Consider the following 13554-nt stretch of genomic DNA (forward strand, 5'->3'; position numbering starts at 1 on the left):
TAAAGTAAGGTATAACATATAACATTCATATGAATTAGCCGCTATGAATGATCCAGTTAGATCATCATTGAACTTTATTAAAGTATTAAGTTACTTGTTTGTGCATTTTATTTTATTTTAGAAAAATAACAAAAACATGTATATTGTAAAAATTTAAAAAAAAAAATTTTGCGCTCGGTTCACCCAGATTCAAAATAAGTAGCACATTTGTAAAGGTCTATTAGTAGAGTTTCTAATTATACAAAAAATGGTACTATTCCATTTAAAAAAAATTATGATGACGCCATATTGACCGCCATGACTGATCCAGTTGGGTAAAATTTAAGCTCATTTAAAATTCTAAGTTTCCTGTTTTTGCATTTTTCTTATTTTTGAAAAATAAAAGAATTACGAATTTTATGCGTTACTTTAAACTCACCCTGTATAACTTGGTTCTACTTAAGTAAGTGTAGGTTAACATTTAGAAATATTAAGCAATGTTAAAAAAACATATTTTTTAATAAAACCGTTTCTATTTCTTAGAGTCGGCTTCGATTATACATTTATTTAATAACGCAACGTTTATATTAAGTCTGACTTTAAATATCATTGCTTTTAATTTAATTCTTTTAAAATGGCATAATACTCGTATTTATGTAACTGTCACAAATTACTATTGAGTTTAGCTTAACTCTTCATTACTGTTAATCTCACTTGAGAGGGCAGCCACGTGTAGGTCGTAAGATTAAAAGATATTAAGTAATCCTACACCAGATCCAGAATGACGAACATCTTTAGCAATTTTTCCCTATATTTCAAGAATACATGGACGAAAACGAAACAACGTTTTTCCAAAACTTTACCCTCATCCAACGTTCCATTTATGATGATCAAGCTAGTTTTTGTGGATATTGGCTACCACCCAGTATCAAAAATCATAAACTACATCTGCCTTGCAATCTACATGAGCAGTTTTTTGCTTGAAATGAATTTTCTGAGACTCCGTTTTTCGACCCACCTTTTAATAAAATACGGTTGTGGAAGTTCATTAAGTGTTTATGTAAGTTTGTTGTTGCTTTTGGAAATGATAGAAAACGAAAAAACTCGTTGGTGTAGTTCATTTCATCGATGACTGTTGCCGCAATGACTGAACTCCTAGCTGTTGACCTCTCTGAAGGCATATTATCTTCGTTTTGGCCGATTGATTTTTGTGGTCCGCAAGTGAAACAACTTATTTTGAAACAATCCAGGGCTGATAAAAGGATGCATTATGTGGTTTTGTTAGTTTTTAGTATTACAGGATTGGCAATGCTACCCATTTGGGGTGATCAAAAGGAGTGGTTTTTGTGTGTTCAAGTGTATGAATATAATTTTGGCGAATGGTCAAAAATTCCATATTATATTTACTTTTTCACTTTTCCGTGGGTGGCTTTTTCGTCACTTCGTCTCCCTTTTATGATGAACTATGCAATACTGAATCTCCGAATGCAAGTATTTTTAATAAATCAGAAAATCGCCAAAATGTCGAACGCTTACGACCAAACAACAATTGAAGATGTAAACTCGCAGAAAAGAATTTTCAAAAATTTGCGGTTGTGCATTTCGCATCATATTCTGATTAAATGGTTGGTATTTCTGCAAAATTTCCTTTTCCAGAGTTATGTGTTCTCTAGGTGGTTGCGCAAATTTGTTAACCATGTCAAATTCTGTATACCGATCTTTGTGATTGTTGGAATAGCGACTTCTATTTCTATTGTTTTTTATTTAATTTATGTGAGACAAATTTCATGTTCAGTCAATGATTATAATATTTTTGCAGAGTTTTCAACAGGTAAACCTTGTGCTTAAAATACGCTTCCTTTCCATAGCTTGTTGTTGTTGGTTTGTTATTTACTTATTCTCCGAAGCAGGACAATCATTATACGAGTATACTGAGGTATTTGTAAATCCAAACTCGATTTTTCATTTTTCGAAGATTGAAGTAGTAGATATGTGAATTCTTTTATTTGTAGACAAGTCAGATCTTTCATTCCCTAATATCCTGCCGGTGGTACATTTGGAATGTTAAAAATAGAAGAATTTTGTTAGTTTTCTTAGCTAATTCGCTGGAACCCATGACCTTCTCTCTAGCCGGTATTACTTTAAATTACAGGTTTGCACTTAATGTAAGTGATTGAACTAAAAATCATTTTACACTAAACAATGACAATTTTTCAGATGATGAAAACTAGTTGCTCATATGCTCTAATACTTTACAAACTTAATTGTGATTCACAGATTATGGATTAAAATAAAACATGCCTCGTAGGATTGTAAAATGTAAATAAAAAAAATAGTTATTTTCTTAACTGATACAATGCAAAATAAATGGCAATTAATTTCAATTAGACTAATCTTGAATTAAATTTTAATTTTGCTTTCTGCAAACTAAGGCGAATTAAAATTTAATCCAGGATTTATGAATTTTAATTTTATGCAGACGCTTGTAAAAACTAGCTCATTCTAATACAAGAGTTGCTCATTATACGCAAAAATCATCAGAAATTATGAATTCAAAATTCTAAATAAATCAACATCGAAATCCTTCTAGTTGCCTACCCTTAAATACGATTTAGAAATACCTAACTTATATTAACAGGTATTTCTTATTGTAAATCTTGGCAAAAAAAAGGTTTTTATTTGTTAATAAAAAATAATAGAATAAATGAAACTCACAATGTTCATGTATTAAAAAGCACAATTTTGCACAAACTTTTAAATGATATGTTTTATACTTTTAAGTCCCGCAAAGTATCTTAAATTATAGGTGATTCTGATTAATAAATATTTTTCTCATAGCAGAGCAGTTTGTTTTAACTCTTGCACTAGTAGGACTACTAGGACCAGTGAAGTCATAAAACAATTTGATGATTTGTGTTGTCAGATTCTTTATGCTGATTCCTTTGGTTAAAGTTGACCTCGTTTTCATTTTATGATTTTTAAAATGATGTTACATTTATATAATTGCCGCAACTTACTTATCGATCTTATTATTGAGTTTAAATTTACTTTTCAGACTCTTCATTAATGGTAATATCACTTGAATTCATCCACGTGTAGGTCGTAACTCGTAACGTACGTCGTATAACATTAATAAAGAATAATAAGTGATTCTAGACCAGATACACGGAGGACTATAACTTAGGAGATACCAAATCGCAGGATTTTCTGAACCCAAAGAAATAGTTCCGTAGAGTAAAAATGAGGGCGTTTCGAGTGTTATACGTTCTCGGCGTCAGATCGTTTTAAATTAATTTAAACTTAACCAATTCACTAATTACTTGGAAAAAAATTGAGCTTTGAACTTTTAACAGACTGAGAAAAACTGGCGATTAAAATTTTCATAAGAAACATGAGAAAAATATTATTTAAAATTTAAAATTTGCGCTCCCATATTTTTTACATACAAGGAAAATGTTTTAGAAGAGAGTTATAGAGAATTAAATTTCCTTTAGAAAAGTCGGCGAGACCATATTTTTATCTTTAACGGTTTAGGCACAAAAGACATTCAAAGTCGCTGAAGCGATGGATTCGATTCATTTTACCGGTGGTCAAGTAACATTTTATTAAGGTGTTTGAGGTTAAAAGTTCTAAGAACAATGCATAACATCACATGTTAAAAGTAACGTCTCAATTTGGCGAGCACTCTGTATAACTTAAAAATTAAAAAAATATATACACACTTTTATCCCCTACTTACCCCCTTTGACATCAAGTTTCCAAAAATATTGAAAATATCAATTTACACAATTATAACTATAAAAATATTTTCTTATTTAACACTCTTGGGGATATGTCCAAAAAACTTAAAACACGTGTTTTTTTTTTCAACCGAAAGCCTTAATATACCAACACAATTTTTTCATGGATATTATCTTTACAAATAATGGATTTTTATACAAATTTTGACACCTCATTTATACAAAAATCCTGAAAACAAATGTTTTTTCATTTTTAACTAAAAGCCCAAATATCAGTTCTTATGAATATAACTTCAAAAATGACAGATTTTTGTATTTAACCCACATGGAAGTGGAAGTTCTAAAAATCCTACACGTTTTTTCAATGAAGGATTTTTACATTTAACTCCCTTGAGTGTGGAATTTACAACAAACCTTTTTCAAGGATACCACCCTTAGATAGCCCTTAGCTGTTTAAATTTGCATTGTTTTTGATAATTTTTTATAGCTTTGTGTTGGTAATGAAAAAATGAAATCGATGACGCACACGCAAATCCAGCTGACCGCCACAATATTTTTGTATTTTATCTTTTGAGGATGGAGTTTTTAAATATTATAGTAGAACACGGGTCTTTTATTTGTAGTCTATAGTCTAAATAAAAATTCTTATGAATATATGTTCAAAAATGAAGAAAGTTTATATTTAACCCTCTTACGCCCGGTATTTCAGTTGATGGACACTGAAATGTTAACCTAAAAATATTCTGGTTACTAATTTATTTCTTGGTTTGGCGAATTTCAATGCTTGGTTATGGTTATGATTTACCGATGGTTAAAATGTGTTGGGTTACCAACTTTTTTCAGGATTAGTCATAGTCATGCGCAGTGTCTTTGTTTTTCTAACCTATTCTTTCCGATATTTCACGCCGTTTTGCCACTTTCTGCGACTCGTTTTTGCCTGTATTTCGGTGGCGTTGTAATTATTTTATATGAAACATGGTTGCTAGCGATGTTTATTGCATTTTAAGGAACAATAAAAAAAATCATCAATAAATCAAATACAGATTCCTACTTTTCAACGTCAACAACGCATGGGCATTTAAAATCCTAGCACCCGGTGTTGGCAAAAAGCTGGGAATTTAACCCCAATTTCCACTAAAGCACTGAAATACGCATTCAAAGTTAAAATTTTGGGTAAGAGTTACCATTGGTTAGTTTCCAAACATTTTACCCAAACACTGAAACACCGAGCATTAGGGATGAAATTGCCAAGTCTTAAAACATGCGTTTTTCATATTTAACCGAAATTTCAGGTACCAATTTGCATGGATATGATTTTTATATTTACGGATTTTCAATGAAACGTTAACACCCCATTTCACCTCTTTAAAAATTGATTTTTGAAAAATCCTTTCTCAGCGGAACTCTAAACCCTCTAAGGAACGTATCTTACAAATTTCATTTTTATTATTAACTTTGCTCTAAAGAAAAAATAATTATAAATTATTATTTTGATTTTTATTACATTGATCTTTCGTGTGCTAGAAACGTTGTAAAAAGTAATATAAAGTACAACATGAAATGCACTTTACTTAAAACCTAGGGTGTCACAACATCTATGATATTATAATTCTTAAAAACTGATCAAATGCAAGTGTGTTACAAAAATTATCTTTGTTTTAAGTGCTTTTTATATAATTTCTGATTGCTCAAATTTGGGTAAAGTGTTAATACATGTGTTTGTGTGTACGCTAAATCGATGCTATCTGGGATCCACTACTGAGATTGTAAAGTATTATGGCATAGGAAAAACTGGTTCTTATCATCTGAAAAAATATTGTATTGATGTTTAGTGTATTTTTTTGTTCCGTGACTTACAGTAAGTGCAAATCTGTAATCTATCGTGAAACCGACTAGAGAGAAAAACATTGGCTGCAGTGAATTTGTTAAAAAAATTAGCAAGACTTTTCTGTTTTTGACGTTCCAACTGTACCAGGGGCAGGATATTAGGGAATCAAAAACCTGACTGGTCTGACAATAAAGGAACTTAAATTTTAGTCTACTTATATTCTTCAAAATTTGAATATACCTCAATGTATAATGATTGTCCAGCTTCGGAAAAAAAATAAATAATAACCCCTGTGGTACAAGCTAATAAAAGGAACCGTATTTTCAGCAGCAGATTGACTTTTTTAAAATTCTGAAAAAATATGATAGTCAGTGAACTAAATACAAAATATTGTCTCACATAAATTAAATAAAAGACAACAGAACTTTCTGTCAATATTCCAATAACCACAAAGACCGGCAAACAGAACCTTACAATTTTTTGAAGTTTGCGCAACCACCTGAAACAAACCAAGCAAAATAAAAATTTTAGGTTATACCGCGTAACATTTACATGTACAGTCCGGGACATTTCTATTTGGACATAAAAAATTTGAATTTTCTGACATTTATACGTGTATTCAGCGTCTGTGTGAACAAAAAATGTTCTCTCTCTCATTCTATGGTTCTTGAGCTTTAATAACAGGGACATTTTTTAAATTGGTAGCATTAGAAAATGACAGTAAACAGCTGACTGATGTAAACAATAACACAATAACAAAGGAAATGTTATAATTTTAATCTATATAACCAGTGGCTGCTTTAAAAGTGTGTACTAACGGGATAATAACATATTTACGCAAGTATTTTTGAAGGCAGAAACATTACTTGTCATATAACAACTACTCAGATTATATGATGAGACGGGAATGGCACAATACAGAATTGCAGTCAGTGATTGTGATGGAGAAAGCTGCTGTGAAGTACTGACAGTACTGACTATCGCTGGTTGTACGATTTGTGCAATTTGTGATATATTTTGTGTGAAAAACTGGAAAAGAAAGTGCATCACTGCATAACCTCACTTATCGCAGTTTTGCACTTTTTGATGATGGGAATTGCGGTTCAAGTAATTATGAGTTATAGATGGAGAGCCCTGTTTACTTCAAAGTAAGTTCACGACATTTACAGATACTTTCTTTATGTTTTTTGTCTTTTCTGGTGTAGAGGGTTAACTTTTCTATTTTCATATAAAATTCAAACCAAACGAAATCGAAAAGCTTAATATTGTCATGTTTTTTATTAATTATTAAAAAAATTATTTAAAAAATCACAGATAGTGTTTATAATTTGCAGCTGAAGCCTTTTGGGTCCACTTTGTTCGTTATTTCCTGGCAGCCACTCTTGTTTCAAGCAGAGTGGGTGTAAAGTTAAAAATAATCCCGTAAAATTGTTAATATAACTCCTTTGCACTGGCATGGGGTATTTGAAAACTTACGTTTAACAAATACGTCACAAAGTCTCAGCCATCGTTGAAAAACATAATAAGGGCTTTATAACAAGAAGCGCTTTCTGATTTTACTGTGGACGTGTGGAAGAATAGTGTGAAATATTGCGAAAAACCAACTTTTACTCTTGTTTACATTTTTGTACGTCTCTATCTGAGAGTAGTCTCTTGTATAAAAAATATAGCCTACTAATAAAGGAAATTAAAGTGTTTTTATTTCTGGGTTGCCCCCAATTCCCCCAAGCCCTCTCAAAGTGATCTCAGCGAAAACCATTCACAATGAGATTGATCTATGAGGCCTATGTCGTGCCGCATGCAGCGAGATATGTCTCATTGTTAATGAAAATAGGGCCTTTTTTGTTGTTTAAAGTCGTTTTTTTAAACTTTTGTGGCAAATTTTACTGATGTGGCAGAGAGGGGGCATGCAATTGGAACATGACGATGACTACCCTAAAAGGCACTTCGAGGCTTTTATGGCCTTTTTAATGCAAATTTCAACTTTAAACCTGACAGTCATACCAAGGTCAAACATAACCTCAACAGTAATCCAGCAACGGTACTTCAAAGCATTTGAAAGTTTCTCCATTTGTTTTTAAGTGTTCTAGTTGGTACATTTTGCTGTACTTTACTACAATAAAGAAATATTTAAATTTTTATTATTGTTTACATTTGTCATCTGTCAAACACATCAAACAACCAAGTTCCCTAAATTTGAGCTCTTATCTAGTTTTTGTGCTCTATATAGTCTCGCGTCAACGTATGCCCTATGACGTATCTCATATTGAAATGTCCCGGACTATACATTAGAAACTTTTTAACATACAATAAAACTAGAGCTTTAAAATTTTGTATACGATCCAAATTGACCATTCCCAGTTCAACTAGTTTATTATCACGATGGCTGAGCTTCCGGAACTACGAGAAATTGGCGCCATCTTTAAAATTTTAAATGGTAATCAAACATTTTTATTGCATTTTTGAATTTACTTTTTTACACTGAGTAATATTTACTCAAGTTGTTGTTACTTATCTGTCACGGTTTTTGACATTATGTCAATTTTTTTGTAAAAATTTTTATTTGACGGGTTAATTTAAAATATCACTCTCCTAGAACCGTTTGCGGTAAGTGAATACTTTTTCTTGTATTCGATAACTGAAGGTTTGAAGAGCCTTCTAAGAATTTTAAAATTGTAAACTGTCAAAATTCAAGGCTAGTATGATTTTTTCAAAATGGTTATCAAAAATCGGCTATATCTCAGTTTTTTCAAATGGAACGACCTTGTTTACTTAACGGCAATCGAAAGAACAATAATATACGTCCTATACACACCTATGTCTTACAGTTTTTGAAAAAAATCACAAATACGGATTTTATTTATTAATTTTTATAGTTAAATCAAGTAGGCCTTGCAAAATGGTCAACAATTGTCAAACTTCATTATCGAATAAGCAGCAAAACAATAATATTTATTTATGGTTTATTATAACTTAGTGAATGGCTAACTGAGTTAGTTTGCCATGGAATTTTGAACTTTTTGAGTGAAAATGGTGGACAAACCTGACATTTCTTTTAATCAATGGCACAATTTTATCTTATGTTTCGAAAGTTTACATGATTAAAAATGAAAATTATGAGCCGAAAATTCTGTTTTTTGAGATTATTTCAAAAACTGTCTGAGATGTATGTAGAGGATGTTAATAAAAAGTCTTTTGATTGCCACTGAAAAAACGGTGTCATTCCATTTGTAAAAACTGTGGTATAATAATTTTTTAATCATCATTTTCAAGATATTGTAGTTGCCTTGTAATTTGACAGTTGACAATCCTAAAAATTTCAGAAGACCCTCCGATCCTTTGGTTATTAAATGCAAAAATAATTATTCACTTATTGTAACGTGTTCAAGGGCTGTGATGTCTGCAAATAAAAATTGTTATAAAAAAATTGACATACTTCAAAAACTATGGCAGATAAGTACTAACATTTGAGTACATTGTACTTAGTTCTTAAAGACGAATTCAAAAATGCAATAATAAGTTCAGCCATCTTGAAAATAATTTAGTTGATCTCACAATGGTCGATTTGGATCGTGTACTAGATATTAAAGCTCAATCTTTATTAAAAGTTAAAAAGTTTGTGATGAAGGCCCTCAAAGAATCAGCTTGTACCAGGTGAGGCAACCTTATCGCGCACCTAAAAAAAACTGAGTTCTAATGAAATGGAAATCCTGAAATTTTACATACCAGCCCTTTTCGATTTTTGTTCAATTTTTTTGTTAATAAATATAGTCGTAGCAGTTTTGTGAGTTTTTGGACACTAACTGTTAATTTCACTAAAAAGTTTTTAGACCAATAATTAAGTGAATCCTTACCTGCTAGCCCATCGAACCCTGGTATCAGAATTATAAATTTTTACTTGGTTTGTTAAATAATTGCTAATTTCGTAAACAATTAATTGAAGTGAATACGTGTAGTTTAGTATAAAATTTAGAATTCAACTTTTTGGTCGAAAAAGAGGTCGTGAAGTGAAGTAAAAAATTGCTAAACAATTAGGGGAGATGTCTTCGAACGTATAGCCAGGCGTGTAAAATGAAAAAAATAATTAATTTAATAGAAAAACACGATTTTCTGTGGTGCGCAATACGGTTGCCACCTAGTATAATACCCACCATTTAAGCAACACATGATGGGAAATGCACAAACGCAAATTTTTATAAACTCTGTTCTGGTAATTTACATCTTCAATTTTTGCCTCTTCGTACTCTTTCGACATTTTGGCGATCTTCTGATTTACCAAGAATACTTGCACTCGGATATTTTTGATGGCATAGCTCATCATCAAAGGCAGACGAACTGACGTAAAAGCGAACCACATGAAAGAAAGGAAATAAATATGGTACGGAATTTGTGCCCATTTTCCAAAATAATGTTCATACACTTGAACACACAAAAACCACTCCTTTTGATCACCCCATATGGGAAGCATGATCACTGCCGCAAAACCAAAAATTGTTACTAACGTCCTATAATAGATCTTACTGGTTTTCTTGGTGTCTTCCAAAATGAGTTGCTTTACTTTCGGACCACAGAAATCAATCGGCCAAAATGAGGTCGTTATGCCTTCAGAGAGGCCAATGGTGGGGCGTTCAATCATGGGCGCAACAATCAACGTGCTTATGTCCTATTGAAGAATGTTTCTGTTTCCAAATTCCGAAAGTAAAAACTTACATATACTACTGCCGAAATACCACATCCGTATTTTATTAATAGGTCCGTTGAAAAATTCAGTCTCAAATAATTCATTTCAAGCAAAAAACTGCTTATGTGGATTGCCAGGCAGATGTAGTTTATGGTTTTTGCTACTGGGTGGTAGCCGATATCCACACAGACCAATTTGATCATTATGAAAGGTTGATCGGATGATAGGCTAAATTTGGAAAATAGGTGTTTCGTTTTCGCCCAATGGTTCTTCAAAGGTGAGCAAAAGTTGCTAAAGAAGTTCGTCATTCTGGGTCTGGTCTTAGACTATTATTTTCTGATGCGCTTAAGGTTAACAGTAATAAAAAGACAAGCTAAAGTCAATAGAAACATCGATAAACCATTTCAGACAGTTACATAAATACGAATATTAAACCACGTTGAAATGATTAAACGATTAAATGAATAATTAAACATTAAAGACAATGATATTTAAAGGCAGCATCATTATATAAATGTGTAATCGAAGCAGACTCTGAGAAATGTCGTATTGACCGTAAAGTTAATGTAGAACCAAATTTTCAAAGGATGCTAAATGTTCGCCAAAACTTTTTGGCTACGCACGCTAGATGCCAAAAATAATTACAAAATTCACTTTTTTTTATAAAAGTTTGGATCAAGTTTTATCTTCTTTAAAAACGATGCATTTGGATTCGTAAATACTTTCATTTTTTTAAAGAAGATTAATTAAAAGTTTTTTTATGACTTGCTTTGTTGTCTGTCTGTCTGTTTCATATTTTTGGAGCTAAATTTGAAAGGGTTCCCGTTATCTCAATGAATTGAAATTTTGCATACTTACTTAATATGCGTGACAATGTAATCCTATGTGGTTAAATACCCCCTAAAGGGGTTAAATGGGGTTTTGAAATTTTAGGTTATGTTTACAAATGGGTTTTCGATTTGTACATACCGTAACGTATACTAACATTAACGGTATGTTGGTCAGTGTGGAATAAATTAATACCTAACTATTTTTATTACGTTTCGTTACATACAAATGTCGCTATTTTTTTTAAATTCATTTATCTTAGACGATAGAATATAGACACGGAACAGAGGTTAGGATGTGCTTTAAATGCTAACAGCTGTTTTCTATCACATACCACTAAACGAGTTTGCACAAATCAGCAAAATAATGGTGTTACAATAATACAGCGAAACTGAATCCCAGAGAAAAAGACGTTTCGAATAAGTAAAGACTAATAATATTTTAGAATATTTTTATATAAATAATTTAATTTCTATTTTCTCAAATACAGCAGCAATACCCGCTTCTTATTCATATGGCGAGCGATTTTCAAAATTAAAAATTATTTGAGATTACGATAGTTGAATGGTTCAATCTAGTCTAAGCAATTTACCTATTATTGCAACAGAATATAAACTATTTTATTGTTTGAACATAAAAAAATGTTTTACAGCCGTTGTAAGCAACGTATTTGAAAGTTCTTTACAGGATACATTTTTCTACTCAGGCTGTTGGGAAGAAAGTATTTTAAATTGTTATTATTTCTTTATTTAATTCAGAAAAAAAATACTGAAAACTGAGAAAAAAAAATCGATGCTTTTTGAACATTATTTCTTTTCAACAATGAGTGTTAAAAATACTTTTGGCGTTGTATTGGACTCTTGGGAATAAAATGACTTTTGTTTTAACTTGAAATTGTCAATCGTTAACTCGTAAAATTCTTAAAACGGTTTGAATACCTTGCCTGGCTTACACATATAGTTTAGGTACACTGGATGAATGATGGTCTTTTTTGAGGTAATGGGAATTTTGATTTCCCATTTTTGAGGAGACATTAATCTTCAATAAAAATAGTTCACTTGAACACCGAGTAATTTGTGCTTCATTATTAAAATTATAAATTATTATAGCATAGGAGAGACAGGTTCTCATAAACTGAAATATAATTATGAATGTTTAATCTAAAAATGTTTTGTTCCATGATTTACACCAAGTGCAAATCTACAATTTATAGTAATACGGGCTAGAGAGTAGGTCATTGACTTTAGTGAATTTGCTAAAAAGATTAACAAGACTCTTCTGTTTTTAACATTCTAAATATATCATGAGCACAACATTAGGGAATCAAAAATGTGACTTGTTTATAAAAAAATCGCACAAAAAACAGAAAGAAAAGGTCTGATACAAAGTGTCGTTCAGTTTTTTTTTCGAAATTCTTAAAAAATACAAAAATATACCTCAAAATCTACTGATTGGCATTTCTGGTGGCAAAACAATTTTTTGAGGGCGAATTTATAATCTAGAATACTGTCGGTTAGAGAAAAGGTCAATGGCTCAATCAAATATTTTTTCTGTTTTTTCTATTGGGCATAAGTGATTCGTCCATAAATATAGGAATTCACATATTACAGCTGAAAATAGCTCACCTAAAAAACTTGTTTATTACTCTTCAGTGGTATTTCAATCTCACTTATTTTTTTGGAATTTGTAAAAATTGAATTATCGAATAGAATTATGCTCATGAGAACTGCTATGCTTTTTCGTTTATTTATTTTTGAATTTTTTAATTTTACGACTTTTTAACTTGAAAGAGATTAGCAGAACTCGTGAAGAATGGTCAATTTAAGCTTCATAATAAAATCGATAAGCTATTAAACGTCAATTATACATACATATTAAATAACTATTGTCGAAGTAACTATAATTGTAAGTCAAAGAAAACAAGCAGCGAAAAATTTGGCTACCATAAAAAATCCTTGATCACTACAAATGAAAGAGTGTTTTACAAAATAATCGTTTATTTTTTCATTTTTCTTTCCATTGGAAAGCCAAAATTTGACGAAAATTCTACAACTGTTTGAAAATTGTGCTTTTTACGTCTTTATACCACTTCAGGAAAAACAAAATGCGGCGATTTATTCCTGAAACAATTCATTTCGACAAGACTACAGAAGAACCGCTGAAAGTGTAATTATTTTCGACAAGAAAAATATTCGCGTGGCTAAATCTCACTTAACAAATCATTAGTAGAAAGTCACGTATTAAGATAAAATCACAAGTTGTTTATCTCCAGTTCGTGGTGCGCCCCAGGTCACAATATTAGGTCCCATTCTTTTACGCGAACAATATGAATAATGACGTGTTCTCGCCAGAAACACCGAATGAGCACATTAGTGTTCTCCTAGCGATACAGGATTTTTTTATTTGTAATTTTTTGTTTCTCGAGTTAAAGACAAATGAATGCAATTCAAAATTTTTTAACGAAATCTACCCAAGCAATGTGTTTCTATTAGCCGCAA

General features: G+C 31.3%; 1 protein-coding gene and 1 long non-coding RNA gene across 4 annotated transcripts in view; both read left to right on the forward strand.

Moving 5' to 3' along the window:
- The window catches only part of LOC660862 (ras-related and estrogen-regulated growth inhibitor), a 161051-nt gene that overhangs the window by 27112 nt on the left and 120385 nt on the right, over positions 1-13554 (forward strand). The window lies entirely within an intron of this gene.
- Positions 6119-7243, forward strand: LOC135266673 (uncharacterized). The gene is made up of 2 exons (XR_010334813.1): positions 6119-6695; positions 6882-7243. It is a non-coding gene; the product is annotated as an uncharacterized LOC135266673 (long non-coding RNA).

Source organism: Tribolium castaneum, chromosome 7, assembly GCF_031307605.1.
Source record: "Tribolium castaneum strain GA2 chromosome 7, icTriCast1.1, whole genome shotgun sequence".
Lineage (NCBI taxonomy): Eukaryota > Metazoa > Arthropoda > Insecta > Coleoptera > Tenebrionidae > Tribolium > Tribolium castaneum.